This window comes from Coturnix japonica, chromosome 12 (assembly GCF_054131305.1).
Source record: "Coturnix japonica strain WE chromosome 12, WE-NBRP24, whole genome shotgun sequence".
Taxonomy (NCBI): Eukaryota; Metazoa; Chordata; class Aves; order Galliformes; family Phasianidae; genus Coturnix; species Coturnix japonica.
Genome location: NC_140674.1, coordinates 13,466,077 through 13,482,780, shown reverse-complemented (window position 1 = coordinate 13,482,780; position 16,704 = coordinate 13,466,077). Strand labels below are relative to the sequence as shown.

General features: G+C 41.7%; 1 long non-coding RNA gene across 1 annotated transcript; it reads left to right on the top strand.

Annotated features, from left to right (window-relative positions):
• The first annotated feature begins 4,870 nt into the window (after positions 1 to 4,870).
• On the top strand, positions 4,871 to 13,327 carry LOC107318125 (uncharacterized). Its single transcript, XR_001557198.2, has 3 exons — positions 4,871 to 4,930; positions 6,181 to 6,263; positions 13,002 to 13,327. It is a non-coding gene; the product is annotated as an uncharacterized LOC107318125 (long non-coding RNA).
• The last annotated feature ends 3,377 nt before the right edge of the window (positions 13,328 to 16,704 follow it).

Here is a 16,704-nt window from a genome sequence, read left to right as displayed (position 1 = left end):
AAGATACCCTGGTCCCAGTGCTCCCAGTCTTCTCTGGCCTTGGTCCCCTCCTGACTTCTCCAGTGATTAATTTGTTCTGCAGCTGCATGGCTGGTTCTGATCAGACTGACTGTTCTCTCTTGGATTTTCCTGCCTTGGAAATATGAGCAGAACCCTCAGGGTACACAGAGTGTGTGGCTGCCAGAACAGACCCCGATTTGATGTCCTCAGATGCAACCTTGATAAAACTGATCGAGCAATTTACTAGGGGCCACATTTCACCTACTATACTGCTGAAGTCATTATGATTCATACACCATTTTCGTTCTCTCACCAGCACCTCTTCTTCAGCAATGCCCCTCTGTTTTTTCAACCCTTTCTTTCTGACATCAAGTAAAGTTGATGGATTTTCTGTTACAAGGCACTGTAAGCTGAATCCTAACAGCCCTGCTGCAGCAGACCAAGGAAATAAAAACCAAAGCACTGGTGCTGAGTAGACCTAAGTAAAATAAGGGCAAAAATTCCCTACCAGCTCATGAGAGATAGAATGCTAGACTCCAAAGAACTCTTCAGGCATGAGTTTCTTGGTAATCTCAGGCAGATGCATTTTAAATGGCTCAGATGTTTTGTCCATATGTGGCCAGTCTGAATGATGAAATAGGATGGGGTGGGGAATGAGATATTTGGAAAGTGAGCCAATAAACTGCAGACTGCTTTGTGAGAAATTATCAAAATAATATTAATTGGTTAAACAGTCCTGAACTAGGCTGTCAGTGAGTCTGTCAGAGCTGAAAACAGGAGCTATGAGATTCAAATAGCGTGCAGTCAATCGACCTCCAGAGCCAACCTTTACTATTTGTTGGCATACAAACAGCTTCTATTCACCATGGCTGCTCCAAAAGTAATGCCACCTATTTTATGATATTGTCAGATGATGTCAAAAGCAGATACTGGTGGCATGGCAGTGGAGACAGATCCTTCCCACCAATACTCCATTACATTTTGTTGCCACATGACAGGTGTCAACAGAGGAACAGTGTGACAAAGTGGAATCTGATATGGAAGTGTATATGAATCAAAGGTGTGTCACTGAATTCCTCCATGCAGAAAATTTGCACCTAGTGATGTTCATTGACAGCTGCTGAATGGTGGATGTTGGCACAGAGAGGCAACAGGAAAGGACATTGCTGCTCTTGTTGCTTCAGCAGAGCTAGTGCAATTTTACTGCTCTTTCTATTTCCCATCAAACTGTTGCAAGGTGTTGGTTTCTCTCAGAACAAATGCTGAGAGAACACTGGATTCCAGTGTGTGCAGAACTACAAGCCTTTGCCTCTGAGGCCAAGCTCACAGAGCCTGAAGCTGTGCTGGATGGTTCATCTCTGCAGAGACAAAGGCACAAAACACTAGAACCCATTTCAGTTGTGTTTGTCTCTCTTCCTAAGCTTAGAAACACCCCCAAGCACCTGAACAAAGTTCTGTTTAGGACCAGAATAGACTTTTTTTCCCTCATACTTTGACTTCTGCTCTGTGAAAATCAGATACATCTGTTCATATCTCATCTGACAGTGACTGGTGAAGATGGAGTGTAGTCACTGCTCTCCTCTTTGATACACATGCTTTAGTCAATTGTATACAAAAATGCAATTACTTCCACAGTTACCTGTCCCCACAATACTATAATTATCCCTGTCCTCTACCCAGTTATCTGAAGAGATCACTAGGTTTATATCATAATTTCCAGTATATCCTAATATAAATACATTCAGTTAATACTCATATAACCTGGTATATCCTACCTTTGGTGTGCAATAGTACAAGGCTACTAGGTCATAATGTGCAGAGCTGTTTGTGCAGTATTTCAGCTGCTACTGAGATGTTTTTAATCTGTGGGAGGCTGGTCTTGAAAACACTGAACAGAGCTGGCTAGGAAGCTTGGGAGCATGATCCCCCTGAACATCAATCTTCACTTTAGTAACCAAAAAGCTGAGTACCCAGGAGGTCTCTTCATGGTAGATTCCATGTGTCTGTAATAAGCTGCCCCTCACATCTTCAGTCCTAACATCAACAACAGTTCTGTTCTTGGCTGTTAGACCAAATGCTGATCTTGGAGCATCAGAGTTAAGAGTATTTATAGCAGACGTATTCCCAAATGATGACAAGGCCGTGAAGGAACTCACACAAGCCAGAAATAGGGAAAAAATACAGAGGAGGCAGGGTTTGACACTTGAGCACATGGTTGTTGGTGATCCCTACCACTACTGATCATGCTGCAGAGAGGCTGCAGCTCTAAAAAGACAATAAATACACCACCCAGGTCCCTCTGTAAATACACATAAATGTTGCAAAATGGTTTTTAGAAGAATATGACTTGAATTCCTCATAACATTGGACACAGTGATGGTCAGGAATGTGGGATGCAACATTTACACCAGCATGCATGTAATCAGCATGATGATTTGTACCTTGCTAAAATATATCTGCCATACGGTCACTTGATTGCCATCAAAGAGTTTTCCAACTCATCAGCAGTTTGTACAAGTGAATAATTGACCTTATCCTTAAAATCATAGTTGCTTGATCTTTGTGTTGCCTCCCTTTCACTTCCAGACAAGGTTCTTGTTTCACTTTCCTCTGCTGCGGCAAAGAGACTTCTCAGGGATTTTTCTATCTTAAAGGTATTTGCACACTGTTGACAAATCATCTGACAATCTATTACTCATGAGAGGTTTCTTCTCAAGTTTTACAATATTTTCTTCCTTTTTTTTTTTTTCTTTTTTCTTTTTTTTTTTTTTTTTCCCTGTTTAATTTGTCAGCACTGTTTTCAGAATGTGGGGCTTCTCTTGCTTTGCTTTTACAAGGAGATGAAATCCCTGATCCACAGTTATTCCTGCTGCTCCTTCCTTTGTGTCACCACAGCTCAGTGGGAAACCAGACTTCACTGCTCATCTACTCCAACACCTTTTCCAAGGAGGTTTTATGGCTGAGATACCCTCCAGCACTCTGCCGGCATGATCTTAGATGAATTTTTTTGTTATGCTGCTCTGTATTTGCTTGGGGCCAGTGCATCAGGCAATCCAGATCACGTTGCATGCTTGGTGAAGCGGGAAATAGTGATGACAGGCAATCTTTGTGCCATCTGCCACAGTTATTAGCAAACGATGTTTTATTTATCTGCAGATCAGCCATGAAGACACTGACTCCCATTGGAAACACGTTCAGTGACAGGTTCTCATCTTTTGAGATCTACGGGTTAATGGATGAAGAACCAAAATCCTCCATTAATGCCCATAGAGTAATGCTTAACAGAAGACTCCAGTGTCTATACACCTACAGTTACCAGCCATGCTGGAAACACTGTTGATGGGAAAAGGCCATTTGAGAGGCTGTATTCCCATAAAACCACGCTTGTTGGCTACTAATTAGTTATACTGACACCATGAAATTCAATATGTGGGCAATTCCATACTTATCTTTCCAATACTTTGATCCATTCTGGCATTGATCCTGCAGTTGTCCATAGAGATTCACAAAAAATCAGTGTCTATTCATAGAAATTTTCTCTGTTTTGGTTATTTTTCCTCTTCTGATATCAAAACAGAGCATAAATAGCACAAGATGACATTAAAATTGTCCAAGACTAAAATGTTTTCTTAGCAATCTACATCTGTAGCAAAAGGAAAATATTTAATTCCCAATTTAACTTCTATTTTCTTTAACATAAACAGACAAAATGTGCTATGCCAAGAGTGTAAAAAATATGTCAGTATTACATTTCTGGATTTTGTTTTGTGTTTTGCGACAGCAAGTTTTGTTGAAACTAGTCCATTTGAAAGCACTTCAACTTCAGTGAAAACAGCATTTTCCTTTGAAAAATGATTCCCAATACAAACATGTCATCAGGTCTATTTTTGTCACCACACCAACCTTTTTCTATTGGCCCAGAATTCTTGGTTTCTAGTATTTGAGGTTTCCCAGTATTTAAAGATTTATTAAAGAATTAAGTCATGGATACAATAAGCTCCTCAACCAACACTCCAGCAACTGAAAAGGCTCCAACTGTATTCTTACAGCTAGTTGGAATAAATCAATGTTTGCGTATCATATCATATCAGCTACTGAAATCTCACTGTGTCTGCGTGTCAGGTCCAAGAACTTGGCTGTGGGTAATGTCTTCCTACCTCTTTCCTCTCATATATTGCCAACACAAATGGCGATGTCTCTGAAGACTGTAATCCATGCCTTCTGCTTTGCTCACACTCCTTCAGAGTACACTGTTGCCAGCGAAGGAAAATCCTGCTCCTTTCATGCTTACATTTTAATTGCGTGCTCCTTTCTGTAGGCAGACAAAAGTCACATCTATCATTTTATTTCACATCTCTGTCTCAAATGCATCTGCACCGCTTGTGGTGATGCACTGGAGAACAGCTGTTTGCTCCCATTCAGCATCAGGCTCACTGACATATGCTCATTTACCTGCATTTAACATTCTGATAGAGATGAACAGCATTCCAAACTAACTCACTACACCATTCACATGCATTAAAAAAAAAAAAAAAAAAAGAAAAGAAATACTGGTTAGTTTAATCTGCTCCAGAAGCACAGGTCTGACAGAGTCCTAGCTGAATAGTAAATGTTCAGTTGGTCTGCTCTTGCCCAGCATTTGACACAAAGCTGAATTAAGAAAACAGAGGGCACCTGGGCTAAGCCAGTGCATAGGAAATTGGTAATCACAGCCTGAACCTCTGATTAATCAGCTGAGGCAAGTGTTGGGTCAGCTGTGGGAGCACAGGTGAGAGTAATTTAGCTGTGCTTCTGGAAGGGGTGGAGCTTGACTCCATCTCCTCTAAACCTCATTTAAGGGCTGACCACCACTAAGGCAGCATCTCTTGGAGATTGCTCCTTGGTAGAGAGTGCCTCAGCAGTTCCCAGCAGACTGAAGACTTCCATGTGGGTGAGTTTTTCCTGTAAATAACCTTTTGGGTATTTGCAACTACCATCTTTACATTATTGTTACCACACAGCCAATAATACCCGCACCTTCCATCTTTGCTGTGTTTTGTTCTTAGAGGTGAGCCAGACCTCTTTCACACTCCTCCTCTTACGCCTGCCAGGCTCCCACTCAAAGACATCCTTGGGAACGTGCCCAGAGCTCACTCCGTACCTCAGTGCAGCTTGATTTCTTGCAATAAATCTTAAAAGAATTTTAGCTTTGGAGGAACCCACCAGCATCACCTTTTTAAGTAGATCAAAATTATTCCTTTCCCTGGAGACAGGGGAATAGGATTCTGAGTATGGAATGGAGTTGTAGGTGTCCCTGTTCATTGCAGGAGTTGGACCAGATGGCCCTTAAGGATCCCTTCCAACTCAAACAATTCTGTGATTCTATGAAAATGATTTAGTTCCTCATGTTTGCTGCTAAATTATCTGCCTCTAGTTCTTGTTTGTTTGCATCTTAGGCTTCCCATTAGACCTTGTAATGCATATAACCAGCACACAAATCCTGCTCCACACAGCAGGCTGGATGTTAAAGGGAGGCGAACTCAGCAGGTGGCTGGGGTTCATTGCCTGGCTGAATTCCAGCCTGTCTTCTTTTTTTCATTTTTTTTTTTTGTTCCTCTCTCAAGTACAGCAACTTTACACCTCTCTCTTGTAGAAGTGTCTGGGCAAATCACAGTCTCTAGCATATTCTTTCTTCCCAACCTCCACAGGTAAGGACATATGCACTGCACAGATAGCAGGAGACATTTTCTACTCTAATGATGCTCTGCTCTAATTCTAAGCAATTCCAGCTGTACAGAGCCTGACAGCACGGGCTGCTGAAGGTACACTAAGCCTCCCCACACTGACCCAGTGCACAACAAAGAGCTCAGCACAGCAGGTATTTCTGAACAGTGCCTTCACCAGCAAACACGGTACCCGTCTGCATGCAGACACCTGTGTGCCAGTTACCAGCACTGTGCTGGAGCAGATCTGAAGAGCCTGCAATATCACCTCCTGACACTGGTGGTTTCAGCTTGGTGGACAGCTTGTATTTAGTAGGCGATTTTAACAGAGGAGATGGAACAAGTAAAAATGTGACAGAAAAAATAGATCACATTGTTCCCATTAAAATAAATATTCACCTTGGCATTTTCAGCTGTACTCTTATTTATGGCAGTGACTTCTGTGACTTTCTTTCCCTTTTTCATTTTTTCCCCCCAGAAACAGCACTTGGCAGGCAAATAGCATCTCTCCATTACAGTACTATGAACTGAAACACCAGCCACTCATTTCACAGACCAAAGGTGAGTCTTATTATCCCCAGTTTTGCCAATGCTTTTACTGAAACACTAAAGAGTAACTTGCCCGAAAGCATGCTCTAGGACTATTGTTGAGAATTCACAGCTGCCTGGCTTGAACCTTAACAGCATTCCCCATTAGCTGCTGCCACCTTTATAACTCAACTGGAATACCTACTACATTATTTGATTTTCATTGCCTCCCTCTCAGGCTGGCATTAGGCCTTTCTTTTTAATACCATGTGCCTGAACTCCCTCCCTTTGCAACCAGGGACAGGTAGAAGCTCTTGCTGCCTCTTACCCAGCTGTAAGAGCAGAGCAGGTAGGATTAATAACAGACAGTGGCTACATCAGTATTATCCTTTTATTTTTTTTCTCCTAAAAGAAAGGGAAGGAAAAATATATATGTATATAAAAAGTCTACAAAGCTCTGTTCTATTTGAGCCAGCTGTTCTCTATCATCAAATAACACTGATGACAGGGAGTATCCTTACAAGCCCTACCTCTGTTGCTTAGAGTAACTCACTTAAGTGTTACCCCATTAACAGATTAGTCAGTGCTTGTTGGTTACATCATCTGTGCCTGAAGAATATAGAAAAGTGTGAATGTTACTATGTCTGAGGAGCAGGGTTGGATTGGAGTTGCTGTGTATTACTTTGAAAGCAGAGGTAGACATGGTGGTCACTGGGGATAACTTGTTCTATGGATTGTTATGGCAAAGTACTGATTACTATTTCCCTTAAGAAAATAACAAAGCAGTCTGGATATTTGAGTGTTTTTCAGATAACATGGTCTAGATAATTGCTCTTGATTTTACAGAGATGTCATTGCAGAGCAGAGACAAATCTTGCATCTGTTAGGCTTAGGTTTTTTGGGAGCAGTACAGTTTCTGTATTTTCTTTAGGGAAAGAAATAGAAGACAAAATTGCTGGTGCTTCTCCCTGCTGTTTTCAAACAACCTCCTTTGATATTTGGGGTTTCTAGTGCTTGAAAAGGTGACTAGACAAGACTAGATAGAAGATGCTCTTCTGTGTATTTGCACACCCTCTTAGTGTCAAGTGGACTTTTGAACTGATGAGCTCAATGCTGCTCAGTGTTTGTTTCCCACTCCAGGAGATGGTTAGCCCTTCTTATCAGTTTGCCCTACACTAGCTGTAGATATATGCAGCCTATCCTGGACAATCTCAGTCATGATAAAAATAAAACACATTTTCCATAGTGGGATTTCATTTTATTTTTTTCCTTAATTGTTGAATGTTCTTTTCCTCTGACTATCTACAACTCATTATCCAGATTTTGGTAAGAGATGCACACAGGGTCTTGCAAAATTGTATTCAGGACCTTCACTGCACAGAAACTGGATAATCAGTAATGACAAAAACCTGTGAAATCCATAACCACTTTGCACTTTTCCCCACTGTGCCATCAGGTGTAGCCAGTACAGGCTCATTAACACATTGGGAGCGTATCACATCCTTCTGAAGTGCCTGGAGGGTGGGAGATGTGAGAGGATTATTTTGTCTTATTCTGCTTTTTCAGAGATGTTTGTGAAGCCCTGTGCCCCTTATATACCATTTCATATACAAAAGCAATGTATTTGTTTTTAATCTTGAAGCTGGACCTTCCAGCAGCTGTGTTTCCCTCTTAACCCTTGCTATGCCCCCGGTCTTCAGCAGAAATTGCTGGTGTCATCTGCAGATGGTCAGACATTGCCCCTCAGGTACATCCTGAAAGGCAGGTTGCAGCACAGGGCTTAGAGAACATTTGAGGGCATCTGTCTCTCATGTTTCTACCCCAGGACGTTTGCACTCTGATCAGGCAGTTCTTTTGAAATGCCTTGCTTGCTCAGGACACTTCTGCATGGAGGCGTCATCACTTATTGCTTTAATATGCATAGTGGGAGCACTGCAGTATTTACTTTGCACTCAGGATGGGAGCTATTCCAGCCTCCCCACCCACTTCACACACATTTCAAGCTGCCCGGTCTATCTCAAGAGAGTGGAAAGTAGTTGCTAAAAATAATGATGTAGAAGTTATTTATGGCCTGGCCTGCATCAACCCTATGGCAGCCATTACACAATGATATACAAAGAAGCCCTTATCTGGAGGAGCACAGCCTGTCTTACAGCCCACAAGTTACCAATGGACAACCTGGCTTTTCAATAAATTCCTAGGCCTGGATGTTCTATTTAGATGCCAAATCTTGTCGAGCAGGATCTGTCAAGCTGCTTTCTTACACCTTCTGATTTGATGAAGCTCTGGCAAGGAGACATCACAAGGAGCTGCACTACTCAGCAGCATGGTCCCTCTCTTCCAAAAAACTGAAAGCAGACACAGCAGGTCTTCCTAGCTAGAATTCAGTTCAAGATAACTATTTTCTTTCTCTCCTTTCTACAAAGTTTTGAAGTAACCCATGGAATGGAAAGGACACTTATACTTTAGCTGATGTTGGGTTTGGGGCATAGTAATTGGATTTGGTTCACAAATGTATATTGGCTCTGGGTATCTTTCTCAAATCCTAGTGAAGCCAGAGGAAATTCAGAAAACCCTTGTTTTTATCTACAGCTGGGACTGAAGAATTGAAATGACTCAAAACACAGTGCAAGAAATACCCAGCCTTTTCTTCTGAACTCTCCAATATTAGATAGCTTTTGATTACACTCATTTCTTTACTGGTCTTACAGTTGCTGATCTTTAAGGTCTGTACTAAAATTTCCGGTTTCTCCTGTTATCGTGGGGATGTGAGAAACAAGCCTTTGAAGGTAAGAAAGTAGAAGATTCTTTTGATACAGCAGTTGATCTAGTGAGTGGCAGCCTTGTCCACTCAATGATCTTTAGGGTCCCTTCAGTTGGAGCCATTCTACTCATGGGATGCAAATAGAGAGAAGTTACAGAAATAGTAGCACTTTCTTGCCTGCTTACTTAGTAATGCGGTGCCCATGAGTCAGACGTGGCTGGAGCATTACTTCTTAGTCTGCTTATGGGATGGCAAAGGAAAGAGCAGTGGAAACCTCACCACAGCCAACTGAGACTCCACACAGTCTTCCTTTCCCCACTAGATCACTCACCACCTCAAGGAAAACACTTCTCATCAAATCCCCAGTGGCAGATTCTTATCGTGTTTTTCTTTTGGTACTAATGATGGGATGTTCAGTAATCGCTTGATGTCCTGACTCCTGGAAAGACTGATCCCCAGAGCACATGTTTCCTCCTCTTCTGAGGAGCATTACACTTGTCCTTCTCTCCTTTGGGACCTCTGCTGTAATCTTTGCCTCCTCAAATGCAATCACTAATGATTCAGAGGTTTAGTTCAGCTAATTCTTTAAGCACTCTAGGGGGAATTTCAGCAGCATTTGCCAGCTTGAACACATGGCTTTTCTTTAAGCCTGAATATTTCTTTAACTCATTCTTCCACTAAGCTGCTTCAGAGTAATCTGTTCCCTTACAACAATTAGCCATGCTAATTGCCTGGTTATAATTGACTTGTTTATTAAACATAGAACAAAGGAATTCTGAGTATTTCAGCCATGATGTGCTTTCTTCCACTGGTACCTTTTCCTCTCTGGGAAGAGTAAGGTCCTTTTATCACAGCCCATTACTCTCCTGCTTGCACCTCTGCCTCCCTTATTGCAGATGGCCAGGTCAGAGCACTGCACCCTCAGAGCTGCCTAGCAATACTCAACTCTCTGCCATTGGAAATTCTTCTCTATGCAACACAGATGTGAAGACACCCCATGCATCTGGGAAGAAGGAGGAGGATTGCTTATGGTTAACCCTTCCTTGCCGGTATTCCTGAATTGCTCTTATTGGACGATTCTCAGCTTCTTCTGCATGTGTTTGGAAAAAAGCACCAGGTTTATATTCCTGATGCTTTTCTACCTCTTGTAAGTGTCAAGAAGAGCTAAGGAACACTGAACATCATTATCATTGTCTTAATTATTTTCAGGCTGATCTGTTTGTGGAAGGACTGTTGGTATAGTCCTCAGGGTGGTAAGGCTAAGCATGGATTGGTACCTGCATGCACTGTAAGCAGTGGTGAATGGGGGCAAAAAATTTGCAGATATAAAGGCAGCACATATTTTAAAGGTACTTTTCTGTTTTGTCTACCCATGTTGAAAATTAACTTCAGGAAGAGAAGGGCCCTTTCCAAAGCTGAGCCACCAACATGCTCACCTTGCTTAATGCCATCTAGTGGCAGCTGGGAGATTAGAAGTTCTCAGAAGAGCACAAGTATCTCATCATTTGTGAAAATGGCAAAGCAACCAATAGTTTTTCTCAGTGCTGCAAACAAAATCAGATGCTGCTGCTCTCAGTAGCATTCTCTTCTAGCATGAATATCGCCACCAGATCCATAGCAAAGCTCAATACAGACAGTGGGACTGGCACGGCTGATATTTAGAAAAGCCCCAGTAAGAAACAATGAGTAAAAGTGATTTATTTGTAGGAGAGAACTGAAATAAACAAACAAAACCTCAAAAATACACGGTCAAAACAGAAAAAGAACTTCTTGAAAAACAACAGTAAGTACATCAGATGTGAACCTCTGGGTCACCAGCATGGATGTGGAGCCAGTGCAGAAGGCATTTAGATGTTTGGCTGCAGTCACTGTGCGAGTGTACTGCAGTTTCTTCCAAATCCTACAGCAGGTCTAAATGGTTTAAAAATAGAGGTAGGATGTTTCTCTTCTACCAACAGTATCCCAGCTGATGGCGATGATTTGCAGCAAATCCTAATTAAGAGTGAGTTCTTGGGTGCAATCATAGGTAATGAGGAGATAAAGCTTACTTTGGTTATATGGTTGAAATTTATAACAGGGCATTTCACCTCATAAAGCCTTTCCTCTCTTATTCGCTGGTTAGTTGAGGCAGACTTTAATTTCTACTGAGTCCAGTGAGTGGTTTGAGACAATGTCTTCCGGCCTGCCTGGCATGTTCTTTTTGATAGATATTTGCATAAATGCTCAAGACTTTTTCCAGGCTCAAGTTTTCCATTAAAACTCATTTATAATCTCAGATGCTTTTTGGTTGGTTGGTTTTTGGCTTAGTGACACTAGATTATGGCATCTTTTATGTTTAATGTTCATGCTTGAGTATTTGAGAAAACACCAGTATTTACAATTGGTTTAGGCAGATGCAGTTTGAGCTTCTATAGGATTCTTAATTTATATACGAAACCATGAAAAGGGATGTTTTCCATCACATAATTGCTCTGCATTCTGACTATGAGAATTGACAGTATGAGAATTTCCAAAGAGAAATTTTATTATTATTATTCTTTTTGCTAAGAAATACAGTTCCGTTTCTTGGATTATCTGTAGTAAAAACTTTTCTAATTTAGCAAAGATGGACCAATGATTTCAAAATTAAAAATATTTAGTATTTCCTTTTATAGGAATAAATACTGTCTCTGTACAGTATTTTTAGACAACTTGCTTTCCATATAGCTCAGCTATCCCAGCTATGTAGATATGAGCTGTAACCCCTGTCCTCCCTGCTACTGCTTGAACAAAGATCAGTTATTATTTTTCCAACTAAAAGCTCTTTTAATATTCACTTACACAGAGCACAGATCGTAAAGTCTATAGCCCCATAGATCACAAATTATGAGCTCATGTGCTGATGAATTGTCAATTGTTTCCAAAGGGTTTGTAAGCAACACAGTTTTGGAAAGGAATGTAGAGCCACTATTTTTACTTCCATTATTCAGCCATTCATTTTTCCCAACAAATAACCTCTTTTCAGTTCCAGTGCATGTGCAGACTAGAAATAACATCAGCCCTGGAGGATTTTCCTTTAATGCCCACTCAGACATTCATTCCTCAATTTAGGGTGTCTGTTCTCAGCTTTTCAGAATAGCTTCCCTTGCTCTGTGCAGTATGCAGTGCTGAGACTGCTCTGGGAGACTGATGTTCTCAGTGAGGCCGAAGTCAGAACAACCCCTTCGTTTGTCTACTGCCCTGCAGACGTAGCAGGGACCCGATTTAATAGATCAGAATAGATGGTACAAAAATCCTGTTTTCTGCTTTATAGTCGCTAGAGGGCAAAGCAGGTCTCTGCAAGGTAACCCTGCAGCCCAAAAGGAGATGCCCGGTTCAGCATCTGCAGTTTTGGCAGATCATTATAGCCAGGATATTACTGGGGTTACCCAGGTTTAATTCAGACGTGGTCAGAGACAATGATTCTTATGTGTTTCTGGGTTTGGAGCACAGCATTGGCATCTTTGATCTTGTTTTGCTTTTGTAGGAGCGTCTCTATGAGACCAAAGGGTTTTTTAGTTCAGAGTCCATCCTCCCATGTTCTTCCTTACCTGGAATATCCCCTCAGCCAGCTGTGGCTTTGTGGCTCAGATACTTTGGAAAGCAGAGCTGGGACCTTACTAACCAACATGAAATTTTCTTCTTGAACTTCTCTGAGTGCCTTTTGCACCCCCATTACTCTCAGTCATGTACATCATTCTTGCTCAGAAAACTGTATGTTCAGTTGGGCACTGCATGGAGAAAAATACTTCCTTTTGTGCCTTTTGAACACACTGCCTGGTTGTTCACATCACTTTCCTCTGTGTTGATGTTAGAAGAGAAAGCAAGTTGAAGTCACCTTTTCATCCCCAGCATGCCTGTTGTGAGTTACACTAGCTTTGCTGTGTTCTCAGACATTTTTATTTTATTCTTTTTTCCTCTTCTGGGCTGAAAATCTCTAATGTATCAGCAGTTTGGACATCCACTAAGTCATTCTTTCTGCACAGCAGATCAGGACTAACTCCCTGAAGTCAATGTGAAGCTAACCAGGAAAGCAGAGTAGGACTATGGGAGAGTGAAACCTGGATATGGTAACTTCAGAACAACAGGATATTTTCTCAGCATGGCTATGTCCTCAGTTTATTGAGAAAATTTATCTAAGCCAGGATAATAAGCTGTGTCAATGAAACCCTAAGTACCAAGTGTAGGAGTATATTCTGTTGATACTGTCCCCAAAGCAAGCTATTTTTCATACCAGTATGCGCTGAAATGTATTTGGAGCGTGCCTATGTGGCAAAAAGCCTTGACTCATTAAATAGAGAATTGTACTGCTGAACCTCAGATTCTCAGCATCTCAATGAACTCAGAATCATAGAACTGCTTTAGAAGGGAGGGACCTATAAAGCTCATCTGCTCCAGCTCCCTGCAGTGAACAGGGACATCTACAGCTCTTTCAGATGCTCTTGTTCGTCCTGACCTGGAGATTCTCCAAGGACAGAGCATACACCACCTCTCTGGGCAACTTGTAGTTTGTTTTTTTTTTTTTCCTCCACAGGAAGGGTTTTTTAGTCCACAAGACTTTGCTCCAAATAGGAGTCAGATCATAAATTGCACCTCATGTGTGCTGGTACACCTGACTGTGAGCCAAAACCAACAAAGCCTGTGCGTGGGCCTTGTTCTGGTGAAATAATTACCGTTGGAGTTGTGCAAATGCCCCATGTAGAGCCATTCAGTTGAGATCTTCTATTACCTTGACATGCCTGAAATGAACAGGGTGCATGTAATGGTTAGCATAGTCTATGGCAGCACAAAGGAGCCTGCAAAAGCCAAGGCTTCCAGTGTATGGATCATGGGTTTGCGCTCTCTGATGGGTGACGTTACTCAGATTTTGGGAAAGAACAACTCTATCTCACACTGAGCTGATTCTGGTTGCTTGTACCCGTGACACTTTGGAAAGATCACCACTGCATGGCCTTGTGACAATGTAAGGAGGGAAGGGCTTGCATTAAACTTTAACATAGCATAGGATCTTTTTGAAGGTTGGAAGTGCAAACTGGCGGAGTAGCCACCATCAAGTGCAGGAAGTAATCAAAAACAGAGATGTGGGGGACTGACCTTTATTTACTGAAGGGATTTCATGAGCAAGGCAGATTCCCATGACAGTCAATAGGAGGACATTCTTCTCTCTGATGCATCTACATGTGACCTTACTGTAGGAAAGAACTTAGCTGCCTTTTTTTCCCCCTTTTTTCTTCTTCTTTTTTTTTTCTTTCACCCATTTAAAATAAGACATCTGAATGCCTACTTTGGACTTTCTGATTGCTAAGCAGTTGCAGCTCACACTGAGCACAGGGATAATTGTAAGTTCTCATCATTTCTGGAAAATGGGACACTAAGTAGGTCATTACATACAGCATTAGCAGCCTCATTTTGGCCACCAAGCTGAAGAACTAGTGCACATTTGCACTAGGTGCAGATAGGCTGTCCATTCCTACAACATACGTGGCACTGCAACAGTGCAGGCAACCTGAGAATCTTCAGGCTTGGTGTGTGTGTGTGGTATTAAACAGTCTGCATCCTCTAGCGAATCACCCCTTTTCTGAAACCACGTTTCCAGAACGCAGAGGAGATCCATACCATCTTGACTGAAATCTAGAAGTGGCAATCAGTTTTATCTTTTTAGGTCATCAACCCAAACCTGGTTCAGGATGGAAGGCCATTCAAACAGTGGCTCCAGAGGTCTGTTTATCCTGATATGCTGTTTCCAGCAGTGACAAAAGCAGCACAAAGGAAAACAGGTGAGAACTAGGCAAGGAAGCAGGAGTCTCCCAGCTCAAAGCTACTTGATGCTCAGGAAATTCCAGATCTGAAATAAGGTTCTCTGTCATTAGTAATTCTCAGTGTATTTGTCTTTCCGGAAGTTACTCTGTCCTCCTTGGTCTCACTTAGACTTGTAGCATCCCCTGCGTATTTATATGGGGACAGGTTAAATGAAGTTAAAGAGTGAGTAGGAGATAGTGGATATGAGAAACAGTTGGAAGCAGCATGAAAAAGCAAGCTGATTCTCTTTTGGCTCTATTTCTCTTCCATACAATTACAAAGAGGCCTTTTCCCAGTATTCTGGATCTTTGGTTGTGCTGAAACAATTTGTGAAGAATTAAGAAAATACACAAATGCACACACACAAAGTATTAGGTATTTAGCACAAATGTGAGTAAACAAACCAACTGCGGGACGATGAGATGACCCCACCCAAACCCACATGTGTTCTATAGGTCCCGGAAACAAAACTGAGGTCTCAAATAGCATCATTGTACTACATTGAGCTCTCTTTTTTGAAACATTTAATGATAAATGTTTAAACAGCTGCCCTCATAGGACTCATGGAAGGAGAGCAGTAAGGCATTGTCTTGCATTAAAGCCACAACTGGAGCTTGGCCAGAATTGAAGAATTTGTAGGTGACCTGGGTACATTTTTCATGCATTTTGCTGAATCCCCTGCATGGCGTAACTCTCTGTGGGAGATTTAGCCAAACAGTTTGAAGAAAAGAAAGAAATGTGGACAAACCAGCTTCTGTGATTTATTGCCTCAAAGCCATTCACTAGAAATTGTCCCAGCTGGTCATAAACTACATATTTCCTACTTCAGTGGAGGGGAAGAAGGGTTCTGGATGCACATTTTACCAAGATAGAGATCTCTATTCTTTAATTTATCTCATACACTTAGGACAAATGAATGGTGGTGCTGATCTTATCCTCTGCTTAATTTCTTGTTGATTTTCCTTTGCTCTGCTCTCCAACCCCCCAGACACCTTCTATTCCCCTAAGGTCAGGTGAGTCTTACAGAAAGAGAAAGAGGCCCATCCCTTATGGAACAAAATGGGAAGTTTCTTGCATCTTTTTTTTTTCTTTTATATATTTGGCTGGATGATTGATTAAGCTCATAAATCAGAAACCTTGAAGTTCAAGACAGGGAAAACTCCCTACTAACTACAGTGTCTCCCCAGGTGTGATCCTGGAGTGTACAGATACTCAGGGAAAAGAGTCTTAAGCCGGTTGACTGTGATTTTCTTCCAAACTACAGGCTGAGATTGTAGGTCCATTAATTAAAAACACTGTGAAGACCTGAGTGTGCATCCGCAGTAATGGTTGTGTTCAGTTTCAGACTGTTTTGCATTGTGGAGCTATGTTAGGATTGCTTGAATTAGTCTCCTTTTGCAGAAAGCTTACCTGGAATATGCGATACGCTCTTCTAGTCACTGTTTGGCAAACAGTTCCTGGAACCAGACTGTGGACAGCACAAACCAAAAATATCACTACCACTAATGGAACCTGACCATGAAATACATTTACAGTGAATGTCAGGTCCTCAACAAAAATGTCCTGGTCCATGGCTTCTGTTAATCCACATTACTTGCTAAGGCAGATATGGTCTTAGAAAATGCATAGATGATCCTCAGTTAATTTGAAGGCTTCATGGCTGAGCAATTCCAATAAACCACAAAATAACAATAGGAAATTAAATGTGCCGGAGGCAAGGTGACGTGCGGCCCTTTATCTTGTGTGTCATCCATCTGCCCATGAGACATGTGAAATACAACTAACTAGTTTCTCTTGTGACAGATTGGAATTGTTTAAAATATGAATGGTCTTGTCCTGCAGCCTCCGGGCCCTGCAGCCAGAGATCCTCCAGAAGTGAGCTGGGGGTCATTT